The sequence below is a fragment of the Nelumbo nucifera genome, chromosome 3 (genome assembly GCF_055504915.1).
Source record: "Nelumbo nucifera cultivar China Antique chromosome 3, China Antique-T2T, whole genome shotgun sequence".
Classification (NCBI taxonomy): Eukaryota; Viridiplantae; Streptophyta; class Magnoliopsida; order Proteales; family Nelumbonaceae; genus Nelumbo; species Nelumbo nucifera.
Genome location: NC_142651.1, coordinates 89178986 through 89198212, shown reverse-complemented (window position 1 = coordinate 89198212; position 19227 = coordinate 89178986). Strand labels below are relative to the sequence as shown.

At 40.8% G+C, this 19227-nt stretch overlaps 1 protein-coding gene across 7 annotated transcripts in view; it reads right to left on the bottom strand.

The window, feature by feature from the left end:
• Window positions 1-19227, bottom strand: part of LOC104587679 (putative LRR receptor-like serine/threonine-protein kinase At1g56140) — a 138654-nt gene that overhangs the window by 19645 nt on the left and 99782 nt on the right. The window lies entirely within an intron of this gene.

The window sequence follows — 19227 nt, the reverse complement described above, 5'->3', positions numbered from 1 at the left end:
ACTAACAAAAAACATCTACTCAGAAAAACATCATAAAACTAATTAATCTTCAACACTCCCCCTCAAGTTGGGAGTAAATGTCACACATTCCCAACTTGCGTAGATCATGTTCAAGCTTGTTCCTTGCCACCCCTTTAGTGAGAACATCAGCCAGCTGCAACTCTGAAGAGACATAAGGCAAACAAACTTCTCCAGTTGTTACCCTTTCTCTTATAAAGTGTCTATCAACTTCAATGTGTTTTGTCCTATCGTGCTGAATTGGATTGTGGGCAATATTGATTGCAGCCTGATTGTCACAGTATAACATCATAGGTTCCTTTGCTTTCACCCCAATCTCATTCAAAAGAGATCTAACCCAAAGAAGTTCTGAGACACCATGAGCCATGGATCTATACTCAGCCTCTGCACTTGACCTTGCCACAACCGCTTGCTTCTTACTCTTCCAGGAGATCAAGTTTTCACCTACAAAGGTACACACTCCTAATGTAGACCTCCTGTCATCTAAGCATCCTGCCCAGTCTGCATCTGTATAGGATTCTAGCTTCAGATTCTCATGATTTGAGAAAAGAATGCCTCTGCTAGGGTGTTTTTTCAGATATGCAAGTATTCTCTCAATAGATTCCTAGTGCTGAACCCGAGGTGCATGCATGTACTAACTCACAATACTGACAGCATAAGAGATATCTCATCGTGTCATACATAGATACAGTAGTCGGCCCACCATTCTTTGATATCTCCCCACATCCTTTACCAATTCACCATCCACACCATTAATTCTGTGATTTGGATCAATAGGAGTGTCTGCTAGTTTGGTCCCAACTTTCCAATCTCTCGTAGTAGGTCAAGTACATACTTTCTTTGTGAAATAAAGATCCCATGCTTGGATCTTGCAACTTCAATCCCTAAGAAGTATTTGAGGTCACCAAGATCTTTGATCTCAAATTCTTGCTGCAATAATTTTTTGAGATCATCAATCTCCTTCAGATCATTTCCTGTCACCACTATATCATCCACATACACAATCAGAATTGACACCAAAACATCTCTCCTCTTCACAAAGAGGGTGTGATCAGACTGTGTCTATGTGTATCCAAAACGGATGAATGCCCCTTTGAACCTGTCAAACCAAGCCCTAGGTGACTGTTTCAATCCATACAGAGATTTTCTGAGTCTGCACACCTTTTCTTTACCAACATTTTCATAAAAGCCTACTGGAATGTCCATATATACCTCCTCCTGTAAGTCACCATTGAGGAAAGCATTTTTGACATCAAGCTGGAACAAGGGCCATGAATAGGTGGCTGCTAGAGATAAAAGAATATGAATTGAACTCATCTTAGCTACTGGTGCAAAGATTTCCAGATAATTAACACCATAGGTCTAAGTATACCCTTTTGCTACCAACCTTGCCTTGTACCTCTCTATCTTGCCATTGGCCTTATACTTCACTGTGAATACCCGTCGACATCCAACTGTCTCCTTGTCTAGGGGGAGATTAACTATTTCCCAAGTTTGGTTTTTGAGCAAAGCATCCATCTCCTCTTGCATGACTGCTTTCCACTCAGGTTTGGAGAGAGTCTTAGTAACATTCCTAGGTATAGACATAGAATCCAAGGAAGAAAGAAGAGCATGGTAGGAGGGTGATAAGGCACTGTAGGAAAGATGGTGTGAAATGCAGTGGGCTGTACACTTTCTCTTCCGCTTGCGAAGTGCAATGGGAAGATCAAGGTCAGTGGGATCAGCTGCAAAAATGGTGTTAGGACATAAACATTATCATCAGAAACATGATAGGCTCAAGAGGAATACTTGGAACTATATCTACCGAATCTGGAGTTTCAGAAGGACTGACAGAGAGTGGTGTGGGTCGAGGATGTGTGGATTCAACCATCATCTGCCAGCGCTGATATTGTTGTGAGGCTGCCCGTAGTGGCTCAGGTAGTGAAATTGGAGGTGTAGGTGCTGGCTGAACTGATGGTGCAGGTGGTGGCTGAACTGATGGAGGCACCACAGAAACAGAAAGATGAACAGATTGTGAGTTCTCCTCTCCAAAACTCTCCCCCTGAGGAGAACCACTCGAGAAGAAGGATGTGGATTCAAAAAAGTTAACATCCATAGTGACAAATCTGCTCCTCGACACTGGGTCATAACAACAATACCCCTTTTTGTTTTGAGCATACCCAAGAAAAACACATTTCTTGGCCTTAGGATCCAATTTCTTGCGATGAGGGCCAAGAGGTATATGAAATATCTCTCCATCTGGAAAAATGAGGCTAAATGGCACCTTAAACCCCAAAGTCCATAAAGGAACACGGTTAATCACATGTACGACTGTAAGAACTGCATCTCCCCAGAACTGCACAGGAACTGAAGCACACACCATAAGACTCCTTGCCACCTCCACAATGTGTTTATTTTTCCTCTCAGCAACTCCATTCTGTTGCGGTATATATGCACAACTGCTCTAATGAACTACACCATGTTCTAAGAGATACGTGGTTAGGTCCTTCTCAAAGTACTCTCTGGCATTATCTGATCTAAAAACCTTAGTTCTCACTCTAAATTGTGTGAAAACCATCTGGTGGAATTGTCGTACTAAGTTAGGAACCTCATCACGTGATCTCATCAAATATTATCCAAGAATATCGTGTATAATCATCCACAAACAAGAGAAAGTAACGGGATCCTCCCATGGAAGGGATTTGATATGGCCCCCATACATCAGTGTGAACAATATTAAAAGCAGAAGTACTTCTTTTATTACTTGGTTTAAAAGACTATCTACAATGCTTTCCTAACTGACAACTCTCACACCCCAAAGTAGGTAATTGAACAGACTCAAACAACTTTGGGAAAAGACATTTCAAAGAATTAAAAGAAAGATGTCCCAAGCGATTGTGCCAAAGCATAATCTGGTTTACTGACTCTGACCCACTACTACTGCTGCTACTAAAATGATGGCCCTGATGTCTCGGAATCTCATCTAAAAGGTAGACTTCATTCACCTTACGACCACTCCCAATCATTTTCTTTGACTCCAGATCTTGCAAAATAGAATTAGCAGGAAGAAAGGTCACAGAACAATTCAAATTTTTTGTCAAAGAACTAACATACAGTAGGTTGGTATGAAGTCTAGGGACATGTAAAACAGAGGACAGAGTTATATCATTGGTCACTCTAACTGTCCCCTTCCCAGCAATGGGCATATGTAAATCATCTACTGTAGAGATTCTGTCTCTACCAGAGCACAACTAATAGGAGCTAAAAATGGTAGCGGCATTAGTCATATGCTCAGATGCTCCTGAGTCTATAATCTAGGGAGGTCCCTCCCAACCTGAAGTGGATGCAAGATTCGCCGTTGCATATGAACTAACTGTATGTGCAAAGGAAGTGGTGTAGTTTGCTCCTGCATTCTGCTGTCCATCTGGAAGGCTAGAACTGGGTGAATCTTTCTTACTCATAAGCTGTCCAAACCTCTCCAATTCTGTTCTCACTGCTACTACTGCAATGGATTCCCAATCAGTTTGGGAGAGAGGGGCTGAAGAGTCTCCTGTAATGGCTACATTTGCATTTCCCTTCTTGTTTCTTATCCGAGTAGGCATAAGATTTGGATGAAGCTTCCAACAAGTGTCCCTAGTATGCTTAGGCTTCTTGCAATAATCACACACCAAGTCCTTCTTATCTTCCCTTCTAGTCTCACTACTCCCCCTGTCTCCATTCGACTTAGGGTTTGTTGTACTAACCATAGCCGACTGGTCAATCCCAAGCTATCTCAGCATTACATTCCTCCTACTTTCCTCTCTAGAAACAAAAGCATAGGCTTGAGAGAGTGTCACACCCTCCCTAGAAAGAATATGCTGCCTAGCAATGTCAAATTCAGGGTTCATCCCTGCCAAGAACTCAAAAACCCTATTCCTCTCTACCAGTTTGTGATAAGTTGCCGCACCATTTACACTTTCCCATACCATAGTTTCTAAGTGATCTATTTCCTGCCATAGGGTTTTCAGCATGGAGAAATACACAGCAAGAGGTTTTTCTCCCTACTTCATACTTATCACCTGATTTCTTAACTAATAGGCTCTGGCTTCATTTTGCTTCTGAGAGTAGGTTTCAGTCACTCCATCCCAAATCTCCTTAGCAATATTAGCCCATAAGAAATTTTTTGCAATATGAGGTAACATAGAATTACACAGCCAAGACATTACCATGTAATTCTCTTGCACCCATCGAGAAGAGTTTGTATCAGGTTTCTTCTCCTCCCTAGTGAGATACCCTAATTTTCCACGGGCACCAATAGCCATCTTAACTGATTGTGCCCACTCCAAATAATTTGTACCATCAAGTTTTACTGTAGTAATGATCCCAAACACAAAAATATCACTACTACCTCCAACACCCAGTCCCACAGTACCGGTAGATTTCATCTCGGTATTCCAACTCTCCATTTTACTTCAAACAGTTCAACAGTAAGAAAAAAATAGATTGGAGACCTTTAAACAATAATTTAATACCACACACACAGAAACCAACCCTTCCGGAAGAAGAAAACCCTAGCTAGAGGGAAATCTCTCTCCTCCCCATGCCTCCCAATAGAGAGAAAAATGAATTGATCACTCCAGGAGGCCTAGAAAATTTCAGAAACAGTAGATCAGGATCAGATAAAAAACAAAGAGTCCAACTTTTTTGGGACTCTTCCCCGTACTCTAGTTCTTCCTGATTTTGATGCTGAACAATAGATCACCTTCTTGATGTCTAGATCCCACCAAAAACTCCAAGAATTGGGCAATCTATAGCAGATCGATCAGCCCTTTACTACTTCATGCAGTCGGCTGATCTAGGGCTGCATGAGAATGCTTCAAGAAACCTTAGCCGATGCTCTGATACCAAGTAGAAATTTGCTGAATTAAAAAATATGAAAGAAAGTAGTTTCTTGAAGAGAGAAGGAAGAGAGAAGGAGAAAGTAGAAGATCAAGACTGTAATCAGTCTTGAATCCTAATAGGTTTTAGGTTTACAAAATAGAAGAAAAGTGAGAGAAAGAAGAGAGATTAGAAGAGAAACAGGAGAACACAAGTGGTTGAAAGGAGGAACAGATTCTAACAGATCTGCCGCCGCCACTTTCTTATTATTTATAGGTTATGTTTAGTACACAATGGAAAGGACACATCTGCCCTTAGTACTTACATAATAAATAAAGTAAATAAAAGCTGAAATAAATAACAACTAAATTAACAAATTGACTCAAACTGACACTACTATAACTGAAAGAAATAACTACACATGCTGTCCTACGAACACAGTGGGGACCACTACAGTGGGGCCCACATCAGTGTTCTCTAGACTCCCCCTCAAGTTGGGAGTAGATATCTATCATTCCCAACTTGGATAGGTCTGTCTCTAACTTCTTCCTTGGTACAACCTTGGTGAGGATATCCGCGAGCTGCATATTAGATGTGATGTACGGAAGACACACTTCTTGTGATGTGACCCTTTCTCGCACAAAATGTCGATCAACTTCGATATGTTTAGTTCTGTCATGCTGCACTGGGTTGTGGGCTATATTAATAGCTGGCTGATTATCACAATACAGCACTAAGGGCTTTTCATAGTCAATACCCAACTCTTCAAGTAGTGACCTCAGCCATAAGATTTCAGCTACTCCATTAGCCATTGACCTGTGTTCCGCTTCAGCACTGGAGCGGGAAACAACACTTTGCTTCTTACTCCTCCAAGAGACAAGGTTACCTCCCACAAGGGCACAATATCCAGAGGTAGACCTTCTGTCATCAACACTCCCAGCCCAATCGGCATCTGTATAGACTTCCACCCTCATGTGATTATTGTTCTTGAGCAGTATACCTCTACCCAGGCATCTCTTCAAGTATGTTAATATTCTCTCTGCCGCAAGAAGATGAGAAGTTCTAGGGGAGTGCATGTACTGGCTAACAACACTAACTGCATAGCTGATATCTGGCCGAGTGAGGCAGAGATATAGGAGCTTTCCAACCAACCGTTGGAACATAACTTTGTCTTCAAGAGGCTCCCCGCCCTCTGCACTAATCTTGTGATTTTGTTCGATGGGTGTATCAACCGGCTTAACCCCCAACTTTCCAGTTTTCGCCAACAGATCTAGAACATATTTTCTCTGAGAGGTAAAAATCCCCTGCTTGGATCTAGCAACCTCAATACCCAAAAAGTACCATAGTGCACCAAGATCTTTCACCTCAAACTCTTGATGGAGCTGTTTGAGGGACTCAATCTCATGATTGTCATTTCCTGTCACCACAATATCATCAACATATACTGCAAGTAGTGTCAAAGAGGACTCCACCCTCTTGATGAATAGTGTATGATCTGACTGGGCCTGTACATAACCAAACTTTCCAAGGACTAATATGAACCTATCAAACCAGGCTCTAGGTGACTGCTTCAAACCATACAATGCCTTGTTTAGTCGGCAAACCTTCTTACCTGTCTCTGTATCATAGAATCCAAGAGGCAACTGCTTATAAACCTCTTCCTGTAAGTCTCCATTCAGAAAGGCATTTTTAACATCCATCTGTAACAGGGGCCAAGAATGATTTGCTGCAAGGGATAACAAAACTCGGATGGTGGTCATCTTGGCTACTGGGGCAAAGGTCTCCAAGTAGTCTATACCATAAGTCTGAGTGAACCTCTTTGCAACCAGCCGGGCTTTGTACCTTTCAATAGAGCCATCAGCATTATGCTTCATAGTGAACACCCATCTGCATCCCACCGATTTCTTTCCTTTTGGTGGGTCAACCAGTGCCCAAGTATTATTCTTCAACAGGGCATCCATTTCGACTTGCATTGCATCTTTCCATTCTGGAACTGATAAGGCTTCTTGCACTGTTCTTGGAATAGGGACATTGGCAATGGAAGTGAGATAGGACCGGTAAGATGGAGACAGACGATCATAGGATAAGAACTGTGAGATGCTGTGAGCTGTAGAAGTGGTGCAATGTCGTTTCCCTTTGCGAATGGCAATAGGGAGATCAAGGTCATCCACAAGAGAGGAAGTGGCAACAGTGAGAGGTATCTTAGTAGGCTCTGGATCTGGAGCCGCAGAAGGAACTGGAGCTGGCCAGGACTGCCGATGACTAGGATCAACCTGCCTGCATCGCCTGTGATAGACTCTCAACTTCGGCTCCCTCTAACCACCCTCACCACTACAGCCTTCATCATCCAGTGGAATAGGTAAAGGAACAGCCCCACTCAAAACAGCCCCACTCAAAACATCCAAGTAGAAGATCAAGACTATAATCAGTCTTGAATCCTAATAGGTTTTAGGTTTACAAAATAGAAGAAAAGTGAGAGAAAGAAGAGAGATTAGAAGAGAAACAGGAGAACACAAGTGGTTGAAAGGAGGAACAGATTCTAACAGATCTGCCGCCGCCACTTTCTTATTATTTATAGGTTATGTTTAGTACACAATGGAAAGGACATATCTGCCCTTAGTACTTACATAATAAATAAAGTAAATAAAAGCTGAAATAAATAACAACTGAATTAACAAACTGACTCAAACTGACACTACTATAACTGAAACAAGTAACTACACATGCTATCCTACGAACACAGTGGGGACCACTGCAGTGGGGCCCACATCAGTGTTCTCTACAGAGAAGAAGAGAAGTTGAAAGAAAAGAGAGCAATAATCTGGCCGCCCCCTTCACTTATTATTTATACTAAAATAATAGAACAGTACAAAGACAACTATGCCCTTATAGGGCGGCAAATCATAAAACATCATATATAACACTCAAAAAACATAATAAAATTTGGACTCACATAACTACTATGGTCCCCACCTCCTATCTAATGACTAACATAAAACATCTACTCAGAAAAACATCATAAAACTAATTAATCTTCAACAGAGTCAATGTGGATTTCGCACCCTGAGAGTTGGGAAATTATTAAAAAATCTTGGAAAGCCACTTTACCAGATATTATTTGACCTATTGGCCGAATGCACAAAAAGATAGGGCATTGCAGGTGTAGAGAGGATGAGGGGTAACTTTGTAATTTTACTTTCTTTTATTTGGCTCTTTTATATATCTCTTTGTACATCACTGTACATATTTTACTCTTTTTTTTGGGTGTGTGAGCACTGTACACACCCATCCATTTTCGTGTGTCTCTCTTGTCTCTTCTCTTCTTCGACTAGAACTGACATGGTATCGGAGCAGGTTGCTCCCTGATCTTATTCTTGCTTCTTTGTCACTTTCTGTGGGTAGAAATCTCATTTCTTCACTGAGATCTACTGAACCTTTCAACCGGTGGAGTGTATAGGGCTGTTTTTGATCAACCCTACCTGCTATAAAGATAGAGTTCGAACTCTACAGGAGAGATTTCATTAGATATCTCTTGGGAGATCTCAGATGAGGGCTAAACTTCAGATCTGGTGTCTCCTAGATCAGATCTATCTGCTGTACAAATATCTCTTGATTTGGTGAAGTTTTGATCCTCTTCCTTGGGCGGCTGCTACTTACAGTTTCCTTTTTTGGACTGTTGTTTTTTTGCTGAGGTTTCAGACTTCATTTTCTTTCTCTAAGGGTCTTAGTGATTCCCGGTGATTATTATCTCCTCCTTAAGGTATTCCTCTTGACTTCTGGTGATTTCTATCAACTTTTCTATAGTCTTTCTTTGGTTTCTTGACTGAATATGGGATCAGAAAGGGGTGACATCATATTTGTGAAATTCGATGGAACAAACTATGCTCTCTAGAAATTCCATTTCCAATTTTTTGTTGAAGGGAAGGGTATGTGGGGCTATCTGGATGGTACTACAACCAATCCTGATGCTATAGATGCTAAAGGTCTGAAACAATGGAAAATTAGTAATGCCCAAATAGTTTCCTGGATATTAAGTTCATTCACTGTCGATGTAGCTATTCTTATGAGGGGCCTGAAAACTGCTAAGGAGATGTATGACTACCTTGAGAAGGTGTATCAGTAGTCAAATATGTCCAGACAATATCAGATTGAAATGGACATATTCTCATACACCCAGGGGGAGAGAAGAGTACTGGAATATTATGCTGGTTTTGTTAATCTTTGGACAGAATATGAACTTGTTCATATTGGGGCCGCAACGACTGATTATTGTGTGACAACTATGAAAAGGCATTTCGATCAAAGGAAGATTATGCATTTTCCTGTGCATCTTATACCCGACTATGAGTTGATAAGATCCAGCATACTCAGCAGGGAAAATGTGCCTGACTTGGACACCATATTGGGTGAACTATTAAGGGAGGAGACTAGACTATACACAGAGTCCTCCCTTGACAGCAAGAAAGAACATGGACATGCTACAGTTTTTCTAGCCACCAAGCCAAAGGGCAAAAAGGACTTTTCCATGATGCAGTGCTGTGAGTGTAAGGAGTTTGGACATGTGGCCTCTCACTGTAAGAAAAGAGATTTTTGTACCTACTGCAAACAACAGGTCACATCACTACTGAATGCCACACCCAACCTCCCAAGAAGGGTCAATACAAGGCACTTCAGACAGTTACAGAGCCTTCATCTGATATTACTATCTCCTCCAACTTAGACTCAAAGGGGGAGCCTTCTGGTACTCTGGCTGAGGATAAGATACAACTTGTGTCTTCAGCTATTTCATCCACCTTCTCTGCTATCAGTTTGTTTGGTAAGTCTGCTACCACTTGCTCCTGTCCTAGCCATATGTGGATTATAGATTCTAGAGCCTCAAATCATATGATTGGGGCCTTCTTTGGTCAGACTCCTAAACCCTACTCTTCTAGACCAGATTATTATTGCTAGTGGTGAGTCATTAAAAATTGCTGGTTGTGATGATTTATTTCTTTCTACCTCTCAATCATCTTCCTTTCATATCCCAAAAACCTTCTTTATTCCTCAGTTAACTACCAACACTATTTATTTGGGTCAACTTGTGGATGATGGTAACTTGGTTCTATTTTCTCTTGATGGTTGTTTTATACAAGATCAACACACTAGGAAGGTGAAGGGGAAGGGGAGTAGACTTGGGAGGCTGTTTTTGTTTGCTCTTGAGTTCGAGAAGAAACCTTCATCCTCGGCTTCTTGTTTTCTTTCTACTACTAGTGATGTTTTACATTCTCGTTGTAATAATGTGTGGCATTTATGGAATAGACATTTAGGCCACACACATGCTAAGAAATTGGATGATTTATTTTCTTCTAGTTGTTTACCTACTATTAATTCTGTTTCTAAGAATATTGATAAATCTTGCATAACTTGTGGTCTTAGTAAAAGTCATATTTTACCATTTCCATCTTCATCTGTGCATGTTACTGTTCCTTCCAAGTAATACATAGTGGTGTTTGGTCATCTCCTGTTATATCTAGACTTGGATACAAATACTTTGTTTTATTTATTGATGATTACACTAGATATACTTGGATTTATTTCCTTCGGAAGAAATCAGAAGTACTTCCCTCCTTTCAAAACTTTCACACCATGATAATGCCCCAACACAATGCCACCATTCGTATTCTACATTCTAACTCAGGGGGAGAATATTTTGATGGGGAAAAGGGAGAATTCCAGACCTATTTAAAGAAACATGGTATTCTATCCCAAAGATCTTGTCCAGGAACTCCTCAACAAAATGGAGTTACTGAATGCAAGAATTGACACATCTTGAGTATGGTGAGATCCCTTCTGCTTGACTCCCATGATCCTGTTACCTTTTGGGTGGAGCGGCTAACACTGCTGTGTATCTCATTAACCATCTTCAGTTCTTGGTAATAAATTACCTTTCTATTGTTTTTTTCATCGTTCTCCAAACTACTCTACACTTCATGTTTTTCGTTGCATTTGCCTTGTACATATTCCTCCCCATGAGCGCACTAAGCTTACTACTCAATCAAAAGTTCGTCGTCTCTGTATATCTTGAAATGTTATCTTTCTTGAGAATTTGTCCTTTTCTGAATATGTTGTTAAATTACCTACACCATTTTTCTCTATTCTAAATAACTTTACTCCTGTAGGTGATTTAGTCTTGCCTCTTCAAGTCTATCATAGGAACTATCCAGCTACACCAATGCCTATGCCTCCTCCTTCATTGACCCTGATGCCTGTTCCTCTGACATCCTCAGACCCTGTACCATCTGCATCTACTCCTCATATAAGGGATCCTTCACCTCCTACTCCCACTCCTTTACGACACTCTTCTAGAGTTATTCGTCCTCCTGACTGCTATGGATATTCTGCTATCCATAGTTCCCTTTCTGCTACTTTGTCTTCCATAGATATGCCCAAGTCTTACCAACAAGCTGCAGCAATTGGGCATTGGAAAGCTGCAATGGATTTGGAAATTCAGGACCTATTGGAAGATGATACTTGGGAGCTTGTTTCTCCTCCACTAGATGCCTCCATTATTGGCAGTCGTTGGGTGTACTCAGACAAACTGAATTCTGATGGGAGCTTGGATAGATATAAAGCTCGCCTTTTGCTCAAGGGTACAAATAGGAACATGGCATTGACTATGAGGATACGTTTGTGCCGGTGGCTAAGATAACTATTATTCGGCTTATTCTTGCTATCACTGCTATTAAACAACGGATTGTTCATCAGATGGATGTCAAGAATGCCTTTCTTCATGGGCATCTCCATGAGACAGTATATATGAAGCCTTGTGATGATTCTACTCTAGTTTGCAAACTAAAGAAGTCCTTGTATGGGCTTAAACAAGCCCCACGGGCCTAGTTTGAGAAGTTCATTGGGGTTATTATTGAAGCACGATTTCAATAGGGTGCCTCAGATTATTCCCTCTTTATTCTTTGCCATCCTCAACTCTTCTATTAGTGTATGTTGATGATATACTTATTACTGGTGATGACTTGGAAGGGATCACTCAGTTGAAGCAACTTCTTAGTCAATCCTTCAAAATGAAAGATCTTGGTCTTGTGACCTACTTTCTTGGTCTTGAGATCACTAGAAGTGCTCGAGGATATTTTGTTAATCAACACAAATATGATAGTGACTTGATTAAGATGGCCAATTTCTCTAACTCAAAGAAAGTTGATACCCCATTGGAACTCAACCTAAAACTCAATAAGGATGATGGACAACTCCTTCCTGATGCTACATTATATCGTCAACTTGTTGGAAGCCTTATTTACCTTACTATGACTTGGCTAGACATATCATATGCTATATAGATAGTTAGCCAGTTTGTATTAGCTCCTCGACAACCTCATTTCTCTGTTGTTCTTCGAATTATCAGATATGTTAGAGGCACATTATCTCATGAACTTTTCTTCTCATCTTCCTCATCTCCTCAGTTGACTGCTTATGCTGATGCTGATTGGGTTGGTTACCTTGACACCAAATGGTCCACCACTGGCTGGTGTGTTTTCTTAGGTGATTCCCTCCTCTTGGAAGTGCAAGAAGCAACAAACAGTCTCCAAATCATCTACTGAAGCCGAATACTGTGCCATGTCCTCTGTTTGCAGTGAGCTTGTCTGGCTTAAATCCCTTCTTCATGATTTGACCATTGATCACTTTGCTCCCATTCCTTTATTTGTTGACAACACGAGTATGATCAAAATTGCCTCAAATCCAGTTTCCATGAACATATTAAGCATATAGAGGTGAACTAACATTTCATTCGAGATCTTCTCACTACTGGTCACATCACACTACCTCATGTGTCCTCCAATCTTCAGCTGGCTGATCTCTTCACTAAGGATATGACACGCACTTGACACAGTTTTCTTGCAGACAAACTGATGCTCTTACCTAAGAATCAACTTTGTAATTTTACTTTCTTTTATTTAGCTCTTTTGTATATCTCTTTGTACATTATTGTACATATTTTACTCTTGTAAGGATAGAACTGTACATTCTGACATTAATATATATATATATATATATATATATATATATGTGTCATTTTTCTAGGTGTGTAAGCATTGTACACACCCATCCATTTTCGTGTGTCTCTCTTGTCTCTTCTTTTCTTCGACTGGAACTGACACCAGGAAAGACATCAACTGACGGAACTAGGAGCAATTTGGTAACATCACGATAACTAACCTCAAATCACAGCTGGCTGAAATCCATTAAGACGTTGTTTGAGGGGGCATGTTCTACCAGGAAAGATAGTTGCAAAGTGCTTTCGACGAAGAGTTGCATAGAGAAGAGGTCTTCTAGTGGCAATAATCCTGAATTCAATGGTTAAAACACAGTGATTAGAACACCACATTCTTTGACCAGATGATGCTCTAGTGAAGACATTAAAACAAAATCTATTGCTTGAAATAGCCAGATGGAGCATGGCTAAAGGAGGGCAAGGATGTTGAGACAAAAGATATTAGTTTTTTTGTAGAATTGTTTACTTCCTAGGAAAGGGAGTCCCATGGCCCATGAAGTCAACTATGACATCAATCATCTTCCTTATGGCCTCTAAGATGATTAACAAGCCCTATTCGATACTCCTTAGAAGAAGAAATTAGGTTCATTGCCTTCTCAATAAGGCCCTCTAAAGTTTTGGGCCTAGATTGTTTTCCAGGCCAATTTTACTAACAGTTCTAGTCTATTATTGGGCCTATAGGACAATGCCACCACCATTGTCCTATGCCAATGGTTCAAGATCCTTGTGTTCTTGGCCAGTATAGGCCTATAAGTTTCACAGATGTTGTATACTAGGTTTTCTCAAAATGCCATGTAAATAAAATGAAACTCCTTAAGCCAAGTTCAATTAATGCATCACAAAGTGCTTTTATCTAGGCCTGACTAATCTAGGATAATGTAGCAATGGTCCATGAGGCCTTCCATTTCTTTAAGGACACATTGTAATAGCAAGGCTTTCCACATGGCCATGCAGCTTGATTTAAACAAGGCATATGATTTCCTTGAATGACCTTTCCTACTAAAAATCATAAACAACATGGCTTTCATAGCTTACTAGCTCAACTTGGTACAACAATGCTTATCAACTATTGAAAATTCTCTATCTCTCTTAATGTCTCCCAAAAGAGGTAAATTAAACCTTTTCAAGGCCTTCATCAAGGGGAATCATTATTCACATTCCTTTATATTATTGCTACCAGGCCTTCTCATCTCTTCTTCACAAAGCCATAAATGATGGCAGATTGGTTATATTGAAACTCATGAGACATGTTGTGCTCTTCTCACACTTATTTTTTGCTGAAAATAGCTTGAGAAGAAAAGTGAGAGCCTTAGAAGAGTATAAATAAAAGAAAGGCCGACTAGAGGGATTTGAATTTTTCTCTCTAGTTCAGCTGTGACCTTTTCTCCTTCTCCTTCTCTTTCTTCTGATCTGAACTTATATAAACATCTAATCCGAGTTTTATCATGGTATCAGATCCACGATAATCAGTTCAGATCAGTTGTCTCCTTTTCTCTCTGTTTTGCACATTCCTTTCTATGGTTTTGCAGAATTCTCATTGATACCTAGAGAGTTTTCCAGAAAGAAAGAAAAGGACTGGTCGTTTTCTCCTTCTAGGGGTTTCCATGCCTCCAATGAGTGCAGTTGTTGTGGTTTTGTGTGGTTGGTAGAAAACCCTCTACTCGCAATTCGAAGAGGGCTGGTTTTGTGATGTGACGGTGCAGACTTGGTACCCTCTACTTGACAGGTACATGATCTTCGAACTAAGTTCTGGTATGTAGCAAGTTTCTTTTATATGTTGCAGAACTGGATATCCTATTCGTGAGGTGTGTTGTGAGGGTTTCTAGTGCTGACAGTAGATGGCAACAGTAGTGCTGTTGCTAAAAGTGGTGAACAGTTGTGAATATTGTTGCTGAAACAGTGGTGAATAGTTGTGAGTGCTGTTGCTGAAACCTGGTACTAGGAACCCTAGTGGTGTTCAGTCATTCGTGTGGAGTGTGGTGATTTATAAGGGCAGTAGAGTAACAATTTAGTGGTACAGCTTCCCATTGTTTTCTTGTGCAGTCATGGGAGACGACAGTGAATACAAATCAAGTGTGATGGTGCCTTCTGATTATCTCAATGTGTAGATGACCTCTATAAAACTGAATGGTGAGAATTATGTCCCTTGGGCTAAGTCTGTTAAAGTTTTTCTGAAAGCCAAAAAGAAAGTGAAACATGTGAGGGAAGATAAACCCCCAATTGATTCTCCGGGATATGATGAATGGGAGCAAGAGGATGCTCAAATTATGACTTGGTTATGGAACAGCATGGAGTCCAAAATTAGTGTGAACTTCATGTTTTTAGATACAGCCAAGGAAGTCTGGGATCATGCAAGGAAACTATATTCTGGACAAGATAACACTACTAGGGTTCACCAACTGTACCAAGAGTACTTCAATCTGCAACAAGGGAATCAGAGTCTTGAGGACTATTATGCCAATATGAGAAATTTATGAAATAAGTTGAATGTTTATCATCCTCTTACACCTGATGTCAAAATTCAGCAACAACAGAGAGAGCGGCTGGATGTGACCAGATTTTTAGTAGGGCTGAAGTCTAAGTATGAACCCGTAAGGGCACAGATACTAGGTGGATCTGTTCTTCCCTCTCTTGATGAAGTGTTTGCTCGTCTTTGGAGGATTTTAGTTGGACCCGCAGAGGCTTCCACTATGTCAGATAGGTCTGCATTTGCAGTTACGAGAGGGAGAAGTCGTGGTTGTAGAGGAGGTCAGCATGGCCGTGGTAGCGGTGGTGTACCCATGTATGGTCGTGGTGGTGGTGGCATGCGTAATCGTGGTCATGGTCGTGTTGGTGGACGAGACTCAGGGGGAGCCCGTGGTAGGGGACTTGGTAATACTCAGAGAAGGTGTACTCATTGTGGTATGGAGGGGCATACTATCAACTTTTGCTATGATTTACAAGGCCCACCTTCAACCTGGGCAAATCATGCAGCTGTAAATGGTGGTAGCTCAAGACAAGAATCTCAAGTTACTGATCAGATCCCCACTACATCTACAGATGCTTCTAGAAAGGAGATGGTGAGTGTTTCAAGGGATGAGTATGAGCGGTTCATTCAGGGTACATCTCAACAAAACATGGCTACCCTTGCACACACAGATACGGCTTGTCTGGCATCCACACCTTCTCATTGGATTATAAATTCTGGAGCTTCCGATCATATGACCAGAACTCCAGGTGTGTTTTCATCCATTTCTCTGTCTTCCACTTCCCAATCTGTTACTCTTGCCAATGTCTCTACATCAGCCATACGTGTGGTGTTGGTAATGTTGACACAGACTCATTATCCCTCTCCTCAGTTTTATATGTTCCCAAGTTTCCCTTTAACCTGATGTCTGCTAGTAAATTGATTAAGTCTCTTAATTGCTCAACAACTTTTTACCCTTCCTCTCCTCTTGTGTGTTTTAGGATCTCAAGACGGGTATGAAGATTGGTGGAGGGCATGAAGCTGGTGGACTATATTATCTTGATGGAGGTGGTTTGACAACATTTCTTCAATCATCTCTCTCCCCTCATCAGTGGCACTGTAGACTTGGTTATTCGTCTCTTAAAGCTCATCAATAACTTGTTCCGTCGTTGAGTTGTCTTTCTAATTTAAATTGTGAGTCGTGTCAGTTTGGGAAACATCATTGTGTCTCCTTTAGTCCTAGAGTTGATAGTCATACATCGAGTCCTTTTTCTTTAGTCCATTCGGACATCTAGGGTCCAAACAGAGTAGTGTCTTATAATGGTTACAAGTACTTTGTAATTTTTGTTGATGATTATTCAAGGATGACATGGCTTTACCTTATAAAAGAAAATAGTGAATTGTTTTCTATCTTCTAGAAATTTTATGCTGAAATTTGCAATCAATTCGGTGTACATATTAAAATTCTTTGTTCTGATAATGGCTGCGAGTATTTTCCACACCCTTTCAAGAATATTTGGAACAACATGGCATTATCCATCAAACCTCATGTACCTACACCCCTCAACAAAATGGGGTGGCTGGAAGAAAGAACCGTCACTTTTTGGAAACTACTCGGTCCCTCTTACATCAGATGAATGTCTCCAAACCCTTTCTGGGGTGATGCTGTACTTACACCCTGCTTTCTTATTAACTGCATGCCCATGTCTATCCTTGAAGGTCAGTCCCCTTTCTCTGTTTTGTGATTGTCATGAAGATGGGCCAAATGGCCCATAGCCCACAATTATGCTTTAAATTTTTTATGTTTTGTTCTGTTAGTTAATGGGCCTTTTACTTATGGGCCTGTTTAGTATTAGCTTTCTTTTGTCATTGATAAAACTCAGATTAGATGTTCGTATAAGTTTAGATCAAAAGAAAGAGGAGGAGAAGAGAGAGAGAGAAGGAGAAGAAGGAGAAAAGGTCATGACCGAACTAGAGAGAAAAATTCAAATCCCTCTAGTCGGCCCTTCTTTTATTTATACTCTTCCAAGATATACAAGAATTACCATTGTGTCCTAACTTAATTGAGAGCCACATCAGCTGAACAATAGATATATAACTAAACACAAAAGGACTATACTACACTTGTACAACCGGCTCTAACACTCCCCCTCAAGCCGGTGAGTATATGTCATATAGTCCCAACTTGTTACATATGTAGCCCACTCTTCCCCGATTCAACCCTTTGGTAAACAGATCTGCCCATTGGTTTCCTGTGTTCACATATGCTGCACTTATCACTCCACTAAGCACCTTCTCACGTACAAAGTGGCGATCCACTTCTATGTGCTTCGTCTTTTCATGAAACACTAGATTAGAGGAGATATGAACTGCAACTTGATTATCATAGTATAGCTTCATAGGAGTGTCAATCGAGTATCCCATCTCCTCTAGTAGATGCTTCAACCACACTAGTTTGCATGTTGTGTGTGCCATAGCCCTATATTCAGCCTCTGCACTGCTTTTTGCTACCACTGTCTACTTCTTACTCTTCCATGTCACTAAGTCCCCACCAAGAAAAGTGCAATACCCTATAGTGGGCCTTTTGTTAGATATGGACCCGACCCAATCAGCATCTGTGTATCCCCCTATGTCAAGACTTCCTCCACTCTTATACAACAAACCATGACCTGGAGCACCCTTCAAATACCTCACAATCCTTAGGACTGCCTCCTAGTGTGGGATTTGAGGGTTCTGCATAAACTGACTCGCTACATTGACCGCAAATGAGATATCAAGTCAAGTGATGGTTAGGTCATTAAGCTTACCCACCAACCTTCTGTACCTTCCCGGATCCTCAAACTCCTCACTTGTATCACTACCCAATTTAACATTCAGTTCCATAGGTGTTTCAGCTGGCCTGGCACCCAACAACCCTGTTTCTTCTAGCAGATCAAGAACATATTTCCTCTGGCACAGATTAATACCATTCTTGGACCTTGCAACCTCTATCCATAGGAAGTATCTTAATTTGCCAAGATCCTTTATTTGGAAGTGATCATGCAAGTAAGTCTTCAACCTGTCAATTCCTGGTCTGTCACTACCTGTGATAACAATGTCATCTACATATACCACCAAGAGAATCTTCATAGCATTTGATTCATAGCTGAATATGGAATGGTCAACCTAACACTGTTTCATTCCAAACTTCTTCACCACTTCACTAAATCTCCCAAACCATGTACGAGGAGATTGTTTAAGTCCATAAATAGCCTTCTAAAGTATACATACCTTCTCACCGTCCCCCTAAGCAACAAACCCTGGTGGTTGCTCCATGTACACCTCCTCAAGAAGATCATCATGTAAAAAAGCATTCTTGATGTCAAGCTGAAACAAGGGCCAATCAAACATAGCAGCAAGAAAAATCAGAACACAAACTGACCCAATTTTGGCAACCAGAGAGAAGGTGTTTGTGTAATCAATACCATACTACTGTGAATAACCTTTGGCAACTAACCGAGCTTTCAACCATTCAACACTCTCATCAGGTAAGTATTTAACCATGTACACCCACTTACAACTGACAACATGCTTACCAGGCAGAAGAGTGGTGAGGTCCCATGTATGAGTACAAGTCAGGGCCAAGAGTTCTTCCATTGCTTGGCACCACCTTGGAGAAGTGAGGGATTCCTGGACATCCTTGGGAACAAAGACAGAGGATAACATAGAAACAAACTATCTATGGAAAGTCAAAAGGTGAGATATAGAAACATAATTGGAAATGGGGTGGAGAGTGCAATTGCGTTTACCTTTCTGTAAAGCAATAGGAAGATCGAGGTCAGAATTTGGGGTTGGGGCTGGGGTGGGATCAAATGCCGGATTTGTCGACGGTAACGAAGCTGCG